At 52.5% G+C, this 11,478-nt stretch overlaps 1 long non-coding RNA gene across 1 annotated transcript; it reads right to left on the bottom strand.

Moving 5' to 3' along the window:
• Window positions 1–5,482: 5,482 nt before the first annotated feature.
• LOC306646827 lies at window positions 5,483–10,129 on the bottom strand. Its single transcript, XR_013759975.1, has 3 exons — window positions 9,760–10,129; window positions 6,399–6,569; window positions 5,483–5,827 (listed from the first exon to the last, which is right to left on the bottom strand). It is a non-coding gene; the product is annotated as an uncharacterized lncRNA (long non-coding RNA).
• Between the last annotated feature and the right edge of the window lie 1,349 nt (window positions 10,130–11,478).

The raw sequence follows: 11,478 nt of genomic DNA, 5'->3' as shown, positions 1-11,478 counted from the left end.
TGTGTCACTTTGCTGCTGAGACGCTAATAACACCTTCCAGACTTTCTCGAGTTCATCTCCATGCTCAGGCAAGGTGTCCCAGAAGGTCTGTTCTGTGTGGCCACACCCCAGTCATCCTTCAGTGACCAGTTCATTTGACCCTTCTACCAGGAAAATCTCCAACGACCCTGTCCTAGCTTCAGTTATGATTTCTGAATGCTTTGCACTTGCCTGTCCCTGTTGACCCTTAACTTCTGCCAGAAACTCTGATAATCTGTGAATTTGGCCTTTTCATTGCTAGTCATGGAACTCTCCTCCAAGGCAGAGAAACCACTTCCGGCATCTCTGTATCTCTGGGTCCTGGGAATGAGTGAAAAATGAATGAACGAAAGAATGAACGAACCAGTGAATTCACACGTCAATGCATGGATTAAAAAGATTGCACACAGCTTATAGCAAGTCCATAAGAGCTGCCTGTTAATCCCATAGAGTGAAACTAAACATGAATTGACCAAAAGAGACCTGGCAAGGAAAAATCTCGCAGGCCAGAGTTAAAGGACACAAGATGTCTGCAGGCACTGTAAGCGAACAGGACAGCAGAATAGACGACATAGATGCTCTAAAATTTAACTCTGAACTGCACCACCCGCAACGTGCCCGACTCTATCCTCTCAGGCAAGCTGCTGGATTGCCACCCAGAGGAGAGGAAAAGCAGAAGTCATATTATTATTTTATGCAACTCTGGGGTGAAACCAACAGCTTCTATCTGATGACTTCCAAACCCTGTGCTGTCTCCCTTTCCTCTCCATCCAACTCTTTCCTCCCACCCATAAAAGAAAATCCAAATGAGCCTCTCTTTAAAGTCTACTTAACAAAATCTGATCCTCCAATCCATTCACAGTGATTTGCTTTACCAGAAATCCTACTTCGGAAAAGATTCTTTCAATGGCAAATTACCAATTTGGAAAGTGCACTTTACTTTTCAGAAACTCAGTAAGTAAGCTCATTTTTCCCCAAACCCACACTGGGTGCACAGCAGGATTAGTGGTGTGGGTTATTTGGGGGTTGTTTGGGGGAAAACTGGAATGGAGGAAGGAGGGCTAGAGGGAATCTGGAGTTATAGTTCTTCCCCAAGACATTCTTCCCACCTGGGATGCTTCTACAGCTGATTGTCACAGTGTGTACCTGAAGATGATTCACCAAAGGTAAAGCTCTCTCATGGTCAAATGAGTTTAACAGATGTGCCTGCTCTGTCCTGCTCTTGAAGATCCATTTGTTTTATTAGAGGACCCAGGCAAAGCAACTTGTTTGTCTTTATTTAAACCCACTGGTTTAAACGTATTTGACCATAGAACCCTTTGGTTACAAAATTTCTAAGAACATTCCATAGAGTTCTTTCCCAGAGGAAGCTGTCTTGAGAAAGATCCTAGAGTGAAGTAAGATGGCGGGCAAAGGACCTAGGTTTGAATCCCAGCAATGCCTCACACTCTGTGTGAGATGGGCACATTATCCTAGCCATGTTCTGGGCTTTCATTTCCTTACACACAAAGGGTGGACAGGAAGAAAACCTGCCTGATCAAGCAGGGTGGGTGTGAGGACAGAAATTGTTAACAGGCCTCAAGTGCTTGGAATGGACCCGTTGCAGAGTGAGTGCTCAACAGAGTCAGCCACGACTGTAATCCTTAGGACCTGGGACTCACACATCCTCCAACAACCTGCAGACGTGGGCATGAACATCCAGAACATTCTTCCAGCTCAGCCCCAAATTTTTGGGAAACATTAAAGTATAACCTGAAGACACCAGCAAAATAGAGTTGAAGCCAAGGCAAGATAGTGGTGGATAACCACAACTGGAGGGACTCAAACAATGGATGAGAGAAAATGGAAATGGACCAAAGTTCTTGGTAATCAGCAAGGCCAGTACAGGATGACTGCTGAGGTTGAAACCCAGCCATGCCACATTTATGCTGAGTGACCCGAAGCCAGAAACCTAACTTCTCTGTGCCTGGGACTAAGAATAGTACTTACTTTTAGAGGATTAAATAAACTATTAACTGGAGAGTGCCTGACTTCTAGCAAATATAGGTTAGCCTTTATTCTTCCACACCTTCTGCTTTGGGTTTTGCTTTTTAGGATTCCCTCCCCCACTTGGAAACACACTGATACACAGAATACCTGCGAGGTTATCTGATGCAACATCTTCATTTTGCTGACAAGGAAACAACCCAGAAAGGAAAGGTCATTCCTTCATGTCGCATGGCAAGTGAGAGGTGGCGAGCGAGCGTGATCTTTCCTTATGATGCACAGGACACACTGGGCTTTCCCTCAATACACAGGTTCCTGGGGGAAGCAGGTCTACAGAGAGCTGTGACAATAGCCAGCAGCAGTCCAGCAAGGACCCCAAGTCAGGATTTCCTAACTCCAAACCCTGCTCCAGAGAACCCACCTTGACCTGGGGCCATTAACCTGGCATGGAATGGCAACTTCCACACTTGGATTGCAGATAGACTTAGTTTCTTACAACCCACAAAATAACTCTCTGCTGATGTCCCTGAAACTGGTACCTCCAGTGCCCCTTCTTCTAAGGAGCCTCTGTGACCAACCTAATCCACTCCTCGAACACCTCCGAGGCTTGCTGTCTACACCCTGATGGACAGCTGCCAATCACGGCCTGGCTCCAGAAGAAACTGTCTCAACCATTCATCACCAAACTCCCTTTCAGCCAACAGTCCCTGTGCACCTACTATGTGCCGGGCACTGGGTCAGGTAACTTACACCACCAGTCTCTTCATTTCTCAAAGCCATCCAAGGACATAGGGCTCATGATCTGCATTTTGTGCTTGAGAGAGCAGAGGCCTCCAGTCCTGAAATACTTTGCTGTATGAGTTTTCTCTTGCGGCCAGAAGAAATGGCCACACATTTAGTAGCTCACACAGTCCACAGTTACTACCTTAGAGTTTTGTGGATCTGAAGTCTGGTGCAGGTTTCCTGAAACTAAATTCACAGTGTTGTCAGGGCTGTGTTCCCTTCCGGGGGCTCTCAGATAGAATCTATTTCCTCTCTCTTTCCAGAGTGCAAAGGTCATCTGCACTTCCTGACCCCCAGACCTCCTCCATCTTCAAAGCCAGCAGACAAGTCACATGGTATCTCACAGACCCACGTTCCTTCAAGGCATCTCTTTTTCTGACCTCAGCCAGGAAAGGGTCCCTGCTTTTAGGGATCATGTGATCAGATTGGGCCCATCAGCATAACCTCCTCATCTCAATGCCATAACCTGAACCTCACCTGCAAAGTCATTTTGCTGCATAACAGATTTACAGGTCCCAGGGTTTCTGACATGGACATCCATGGTGGGCCTTTGTCCTTTGCCTGGGCCCACATTGCCAGTAAGCCCAGAAGCCCCAGGTTCCTCCAAGCCTCTTTGATACCAATCTGCCCTTTTTTCTGAAAAAGAAAGAAAAGTTGAAAGAATTATCAGCTTGAGGTTGTCAAGGAATAGGAACTGGGGCTTTCATTCACCAAGGGGGTAGGAGCCTGGAAGTTCTCTGAGAGAGGAGAGAGGGTTTGAGGGGGTTACATAGCCATGGGGAAGACAAGATGAGATTCCATCCATGTCTCCGTGAGTGTCTAGAATCAGGCGGGCAAATTGCTGCCTCACTTGGTAACTGAATCTCAGTCTGCTCATCCCTAAAATGGGGCCAACAGTTGCCTCTTGTTTTCTGTGAAGATTACATACCTGAGCAACATAAATGCTCACGGCACCCTTTAAGGTAGATATTATTACCCCCATTTATGGATGAGGAAACCGAAGCTCAGACAGAAAACAATAACTTGCACAGGCTCACACGTTGCCAATACCCTGGGGGACCCCATGCCCCTGCGCTGTTCCCTGCTGGTGGTGGCAGGAGTGGGGCCCTTGCTGTCGCTGGAGGGGCACCTCTATTTCCCCTTCCGCTCTCGTACCCCTCGTGTTCTCCACCACGGCCAGAGTTACCCTTAAGTCTATCACTTCTCTAGTTTGGCAAAGACTCCCATTTCACTGAGAATAAGTTCCCAAGCCATCCCACGGCCTCCAGCCTTGCCAGATGTGTCTGCCCCTTCCTGGTCTCATACCTGCTCCCCATCCTCTAGCCTCCTGACCTTCTGGAACACACCCAGGTGCCACTGCCTCAGGGCCTTAGCACTTGCTCCGGTCTCATCCCTGTGCATCCTTCCTGCACATCTGTGGGACACGCCCTCACTTGCTCCCAGCCTGGGCAAATGTCGCCTTTTCCAGATGCCCTCCAGGACCACCCTCCATTCTTTATCTCCTTATTCTCTTTCATTTTTCAATAAATCATGCACAGCCCTGGACCAACCTGGATCCTCCATCCCTGCTGATCATCTCTGCCTGAGAACACAAGGTCCTGGTGGCAGGGCTATTGCCCCGTCTTCTAACTGCTGGGTCCTCCTTGCTCAGAGCAGCGCCAGCACATAGTAGGTGCTCTGTGTACATTTGCTGCCTAAGGAATGAGCTCTGAGGCTCCTCTGGGTGCCCTGGCAGAGGACGCAGGACGCAGAAGCAGCCCGCTGAGCCATGCGGGAAGGGAACGGAGGGAAGGCAGGCCCGTGCTGAAGGAGGAACTGTGGGGTGCTGGCAGGCACAGCTGGGTGCAGATTCTCATCTTCCCCCTTCTGCTCCGGGGGGGCCGGGGACCCAGAACCCCCCCCCCCACCCCCGAGCTGGCAGGAGAGGGGACGGCAAACCTGACGTTTTCAGAGTTGAAGCCCCTGAGTCTCCAGTCTGCTCAGGTGCTGCTTTTATAACCATGAAGAGACATGAAGGAGGAGCTGGGAATCACCCCGAGAAAAAGAAGCCCGGGCCTCAGGGATTAGCTGTCGGTGGCCAGAACCTTACAGGTGCCCCCAGGAGGTGTTGGCACAAAGCAGAGTTACCCCAGATGGCGCCCAGGAGGAATGTTAGTGAAGAGCCAGGTCACAGAGGAGACAGGGGCTGCCACCCCAGGTCCACCACAGTGGGGCTGCGCCCACTCTTGGCTGAGGGAGCAGGGGAGGTGGCATCACTGGAGACCTGGAAGGGGGCCCCATGGAGCCACTGTTGGGCAGGGCACAGCGGCCGGCCAAGACGTCACCCTTTCTCCTGCCCTCTGGTCTTCTGGGGACTCCAGGCACCAAATTCCACTAGGAAACAAGTGACAAGGGACCTGAGCATGCTGTTGGGAGGGCTCAGAGTCTCTTGGGCCCTGGAGGCGATACAGCAGTGAAGGCCAGTATCAATGACCACTCAGTGACTCCCCCACTTCTTGGGCCAAACCCCACACAGGCAAGACCCACGAAACCTGTTAGTTGAATGATTTCAAAATAAATGCTTGCTGGGCATCCCCCACCCGATGCCCAGGGTCCCCTCCAACTCAGGGCACATCCTGCACCCAGGCCCACGCCCGCTCTGGTGCGCTCGCGACCAGCACACCGCCGCACACCCTCACCACAGCACTCCGTCCGGCACTCCGTGCTCTCCCACCCACATTCACACACACTCGTGCACGGCACAGGCACACCCCACACACCCATGCCCCCACTTCTGGAAGTGAGGTCGGAACCTCTTAGATGTGTTCCACACACCTCATGAGCAATCTTCACCGTGCCTACCGCTCCCAAGATGGCAGGAAACATGGGGGCAGGGGCGTCCCCGGCCTGTGGAAGCAGGTTGGCCATCCCGGCATGCACAGTGGGCAGTGAGCACAGCTGGCGGCGTCTCCCGGAGCCCTCGCCATGGAGCAGCAGGCCGGACTTCAGCCTTTACATCCCTGGATCGCTCGCTCCCTGTGAGGGGAACGTTGGTGTCCCCCTGTTTCAGAAATGAGAAAACTCAGGCTGAGGAATGTTAATAGCTTCCTGAGGTGACAACCCAGGAGGTGGGAATCCAGGGTCCCCACAGGGACACCTCCCTCAAAGGCCACACTCCACGACCACCTGCCCATCCCGGGCCTGGCACAGGGCCTGCCAGGCACTGAGAGGCTGGCCAACCACTGTAGGCCAGAGCCAACCCTTCTGAGGTCCCCGTGTGGGCAGAAGATGAAGAGCTCAGATCTGAATGTCAGCTGTCCCCAGTCCAAAATGGACTCGCTCTTGACTGACGTGAACGGCTCCCACAAGCCTGCGCAGAGCAGAGGCACACACTGCACGCCTCCAGGGAAGTCCTTGGCCTCCTCGTTACCTACGGACCCATCACCTAGGAGCCTCCCATGCCAGCATGGCCCTGCACAGACTGACTGGCTGAGGCTTCGACTGCCATGGCCAGAGCGGGGGACCTGGTCAGGGGGAGCAGAATACAGGCTTTGAAGAAACCAGCTGATCCAAACTCAAAAAATGAACCCAGAAAGATCTCAGCCTCGATGGTGCAACTTCTGTTTGCCTACCATTTGACTTCTAGCAGGAAGTCTCCTCGAAGGGTAGTTTTCCCCCTCGCTGGCCAGTTCCTCATTGAGAAATTCTCTTTTGTGACACTTGGACATCACAGCTCCCAAAGTGATGATGGGACTTTTTTTTTAAATATCCACTTCCAGGTCTGGATTCACTTCTTCATTCATCTGGAAGAGCAGAGAGGGTTTCCAGATGCTTAGCGAACATGGCCTCTGAGCCCTGAATACTGGTTCTGCCCTGCACCCCGACCCCCCATCTGGGAGCCATGGAAGGGACGTCTCCACCTCCTCTTCTTCTTCCCCAGCCCCTACGCACCCACTCGGTGTGCCTTATCAGCCGCTCCCTGTCCCACCATACGTTATGAAGCAACATGATAAAATCTCCTGCTAGGTTTGGTAAGAAACAAAACGTAACCAGATGATGAAACCACACTGGGCTTCAGAAATGAATGGGCCCATCGTGATGCTGGAAAGTTCCTCGTACCCTACCCTCCCTGGGGGCTGAGAAGACAGAAACCGTCTCCTGCTATGGTGGCCCACGGGAAGATTACTCGATCCCTACCTCCTACTTCTACAGAGTGACCATTCACCAGGCCCTCTACTCCATCCTGTCCATGTGACAAGGCCTGACGTCGCCTCCTCCTGGCCTCTGACTCCTCCTGCTCAGCACCCAGTGCCTGCCAAGCCCACCCAGGCTGAGCTGCCTTGCTTCCCACCTCGCTCATTGCTCATCTTCTCCCTGAAGAACTTTCCCCCTCCAACTGTGTCTGCAAGCTCCTGCTTATTCTAGAAGACTCAGCTCACACTCATTCTGAGAGTTTCCTGGGCCCCAGCTAACACCGTCCCTTGGAGCCCCGTGCCCTCTGATTCCACGCTCACCACTCCGGGTTGAAGGCCTGTGATTGCCCATCCACCTCCCACAGTAGACTCTGTTCTGGGAAAAAAAAGACCATGACTGGTCTAGCCTCGACTCCCGTGACCCAGCACAGGGCCTGGCACATGGCAGGTGCTTAAGAGAACTTCTCAAATCTGGCTAACTAGCCTTCATCTGTCCTCGTCATCTTAATGGGCAGGTGGATATGCTCAGTCCCAACCCAGAGGAACAGGGCTTAGAGGTGAGCACCAAGTGACCGAATCCCTCAGCCACAGAACAGGGTGGACCCACAGGTGGTGGGGTGGGCAGTAGACAGAGCAAGGAGACTGCAGTGGTGGGAGTCCCCAAGGTGAGATAATCCCAGCAGGGAAACAGGAGGCCTCCACGTGAGGCAGGGTTTGTGGGCACACACGATGATGTGGCCCGATGCCCATACCATCCATCCTGCTGGAAAGTCCAGCATGGAGCAACTTCCTTGGAGCTGAGACCTCCTACCTGGTGAGAATGGAGGGTCCTGTGCTAGCTTCTCTGAGCTGCCTTTATCTGGTTACAGCTTTGCTCATAGTTATAAAGCAACACCCAGAACCCGTGCCCACTACCTCGTTTAACTTCATAACAATTCTGTGAGATTGCTGTTATCTTTCACACTTTATGGATAAAGAACAGAGAGACTAAGGAAGCTGTCCCACATGACTTGCCACAGGAGCTGTAAAGCTGGAACGCAAAACCAGCTCTCTCTGGTCCAGGGCCCTCTCTCTTCCCCAAAAGGTTAAATTGCCTACCAGAGAAAGGGGAAAAGTGACACTGAACAGGAACCAGGAAACCTGCCACATGACCTGGGCCTGATCACAATCTCTCTGACCCTCAATTTCCTCATCATTTCTCTCTGAGCCCAGTTGACTCATGGCCCAAGACACAGTGAGCATCACTTCCTCTACCAGCCTCTCCCAGACCCTTCACGTCTGGTCCATGGGAAGCCAACCCATCCTTCCTTTGTGCCTCCCTGGCCCCTTTATCCCTGCCCCTCTGTATCAATTAACCAGTGCTGTGCAACAAACCACTCCAGACTCAATAGACTAAACCCAGGGGCCAGCAAACATTGTCTTCAAGGGCCAGCGTAAACATTTGAGGCTTTGCATACCATGTGGTCTCTGTTGCAACTGCAAGGTCTGGCTTGGTAACTCTAATGAAGCTGTAGACAATACATCAATAAATGGGTATGACTGCATTTTAATAAAACTTCATGTAAAATAAAAACAGGTGGCCCACAGGCCAATGCATGCTTTAAGCAGTTACTGTTCACTATTGCTCACTCATCTGGGAGCTGGATGGATGGTTCTGCTCCTCTGGGGCAGACTCGGCTGATCTTGGTTGAACTCACTCATGCACCTGAGCTCATCTGGTCACATACCTGGCAGGGTAGCTGTTCTAAGGTGTTTAGTTGCATATCTGGTAATTGTCCTTCTATCAGCCAATGTGACCGAGGTCATTGGATCACGTGTCTCATCGTTAGAGAGGCTTGCCTGGGTTTGTCCTCCTAGAAACTACAAGTTTCCTGGGTATGGTGGAAGCACGGAAGGAAGGTGAGGCCCAGGCTCAAAGCTGGCATGCATCACTTCCGTCACATTTACTGACAAAAGCCCTTCCCAAGACCAGCCCAGATGGGAAGGGCAGGGAAATGGCTTTGGTCTCTTGATGGGAAGAGCCAGGAAGTCACATAGCCAGGCTGGGGATGTGGTACAGGCCAAGGCTGTGGACATCTCCCCACCGTCCAACACAGCCAGCTGTGCAGTCACAGGCCTCGGTTATGGGTGCACCTCCCTCTTCGTGTCATAGCCACCTCCATATCACCAGTGCCTATAGTACCTGGGACAGGCTATTCACCTTCTAGAGAGCTCACAAATCTATCTCCATCACCACCAGCACCACCTTGGTCTAAGGCATGGTGCACTCTCACCTGTCCCAAGTCCATAATCTTCTGACTTGTCTCCTTGCAACCAAGACCGGTCTCAACCCAACAGCCTTGGGAATCATTTAAAAATATAAACCCAATTATATGAACTCCTCACCATCACCCCCCAAATTAGAGCTTTCTAGTGACTCCCCATTTCCTCTGTCATGGATCTTCACTAAAGTAACATCAGGACAACTCCAACACGGGCCTAGACCTGGGCCCATCTCATACATCCCTCACCTAACCAAGTCTCCCCCACCCCAGGGCCTTTGCACTTGCTGTTCCCAGTGCCTGGAAGCCCTACCTTCCTGCCATCACTAACTTACTTCCACTCCCCTTTCAGATCACAGCTCAAGCACCAGCTTCTTGAAGAGGCTTTCCCTGACTTCCAAGTCAGATCAGTTTTCTTTGCTACTCACTCTCCCAAAATCTCGTTCATTCCCTTCAGTTTGCTACGACTCCACTCACCATTGGTCTTCCCTCTCAGACTCCGATCGCCAGGACCCTGGGGTGCACCTGCTGGGACTCACCTTGATGTTCTCAGGAGCTGGCACGGTGGCAAAAGTAAAGTCCTGGGGAATCCAGAGTAGATCTGCAAATGGGAGTATTGATCTCCCCCGTGCTAGGGGGTCAGGTGGGGCTCCAGGGGCCTGCCGTGAAAGTGCTCAGGGTGGCTCATATCCCCAGGCGTTGGGAACAAATTCAGTTAGAGCCGGAGGACAGGACAAGTGCAGAAGAGCACCCAGTGCCTGGGGGGCAGGCTGGAGGCCTCCGCTAGCCTAGGGAAACTCAGGAGAGGAAGCCCAGGGATCCGGACAACCCGCTCGATTCTTCCCAGTGCCCATCCTGGTGCAGTGGGTGCAAGCAGGTCCCAGCCCCCGGGAACCAGTGCAGCATGGCCTGGAGTGAGACAGACTGGGTCGGACCCCAGTTCTTCTTTACCGGATTCAGGACAAATGACCTCTCTGTGTCTTGCTTCATCATCTATAAAATGGGAATAAAAATAAATAAGTCCCTTACAACGAGAGTGTGAACGTGCTGACGCTATGACAGCCCCGTCACCAGGAGCCGCTCAGAACACTTCCCGGACTTCAGTTAGCTCGCTCTCCCCACCCGGTCGAGGCGGCTGGTCCCTACCATCCCCGTTTCACAGGTGAGGAAGCCGCGGCTCACAAATGCCCGAGCCAGGCTGTGTTCGTGCCCTTGTTCCAGAGCACGCTGGCCACGGCTCAGAGGCACAGCAGCCGAGGGACCTTCCCGGTGGGGTTTTCACACCACCCCTCAAAGGTCAGCATGCCTTCCTCCCTCCTGCTGTCTGACTTCCCTGACACATGACAAAACAGGACCCTGTGTCCTGCTCTTGCCTCTGCCATGTCCTCTGTACCTGACCTTGGGCACGTGAGGCCACCCAGCGAAACTTGGGTTTTACCTTTCAGTAAAGCACGTCTAAGCACCTGAGCCACCTGGTGGGATGGGGAGTTCTGACTGAGACGCGGTGGAGCCGCAGGTCAGTGACTGAGCAGTCCCAGACTGAAGGGCCCAAAGGGCAGGGCATGACCTTGAAGAACGGGGACACAAAGGGACCCGAATGCCAGGCAGAGGGCAGCGCTGATGAGTGGGCTGCGCCCACCCAGAGGCCACCTTGTTTATGCAACAACCAGCTCATTCTGAAACCAGGAGGCTGCCCTCAACCCGCAGAGCCACTCAGACGCCACTTTCCTGTTTGCTTCTTTGGCTTCAGATTGGGTTCCCCACCCCCGCTTGGGAAAAAAAACTTTGGCAAGGATCATCATCCCTAAATTTTAAGTGGTTTTTTTCCTCCCCCCGACCCCAAATTTTTCTTTGATTGCATGTAACTTCAAACAGCGGGGTCAGCTCAGGCTCCAAGCAGCCTCCTGCCGCGGGTCCCACGCAGAGCTCTGCTTTCTAAATCTTTGGCCGCTGCCACCCGGACTCTGAAACCGCAGCTCCTCTTTGAGGTCGGATCATGTGGCATCTGAGGGCTCCACAGTCTTAGAGTGGCAGTGTGGGCTGGCCAGGATTTTGACTTTCTTATTTTAAACTCATCACTCTTTCGAATGACACTGGCACATGGTGCCCCCTACACCCAGGAGAACTCCCAGAGTTCAGTCTGACCCTCTGACCCCTGCCTCCTGTCCTATAAACACGACAAAGCTGGCTGGCACAGCCCAAGCACAGCCAAGGACATCGACTGGACAGTGTGTGGACCCTACCCTCCCAGATCCCAG

This window comes from Sciurus vulgaris, assembly GCF_902686455.1.
Source record: "Sciurus vulgaris genome assembly, chromosome: 1".
NCBI lineage: Eukaryota > Metazoa > Chordata > Mammalia > Rodentia > Sciuridae > Sciurus > Sciurus vulgaris.
This window is presented reverse-complemented; position numbering and strand designations above follow the sequence as displayed.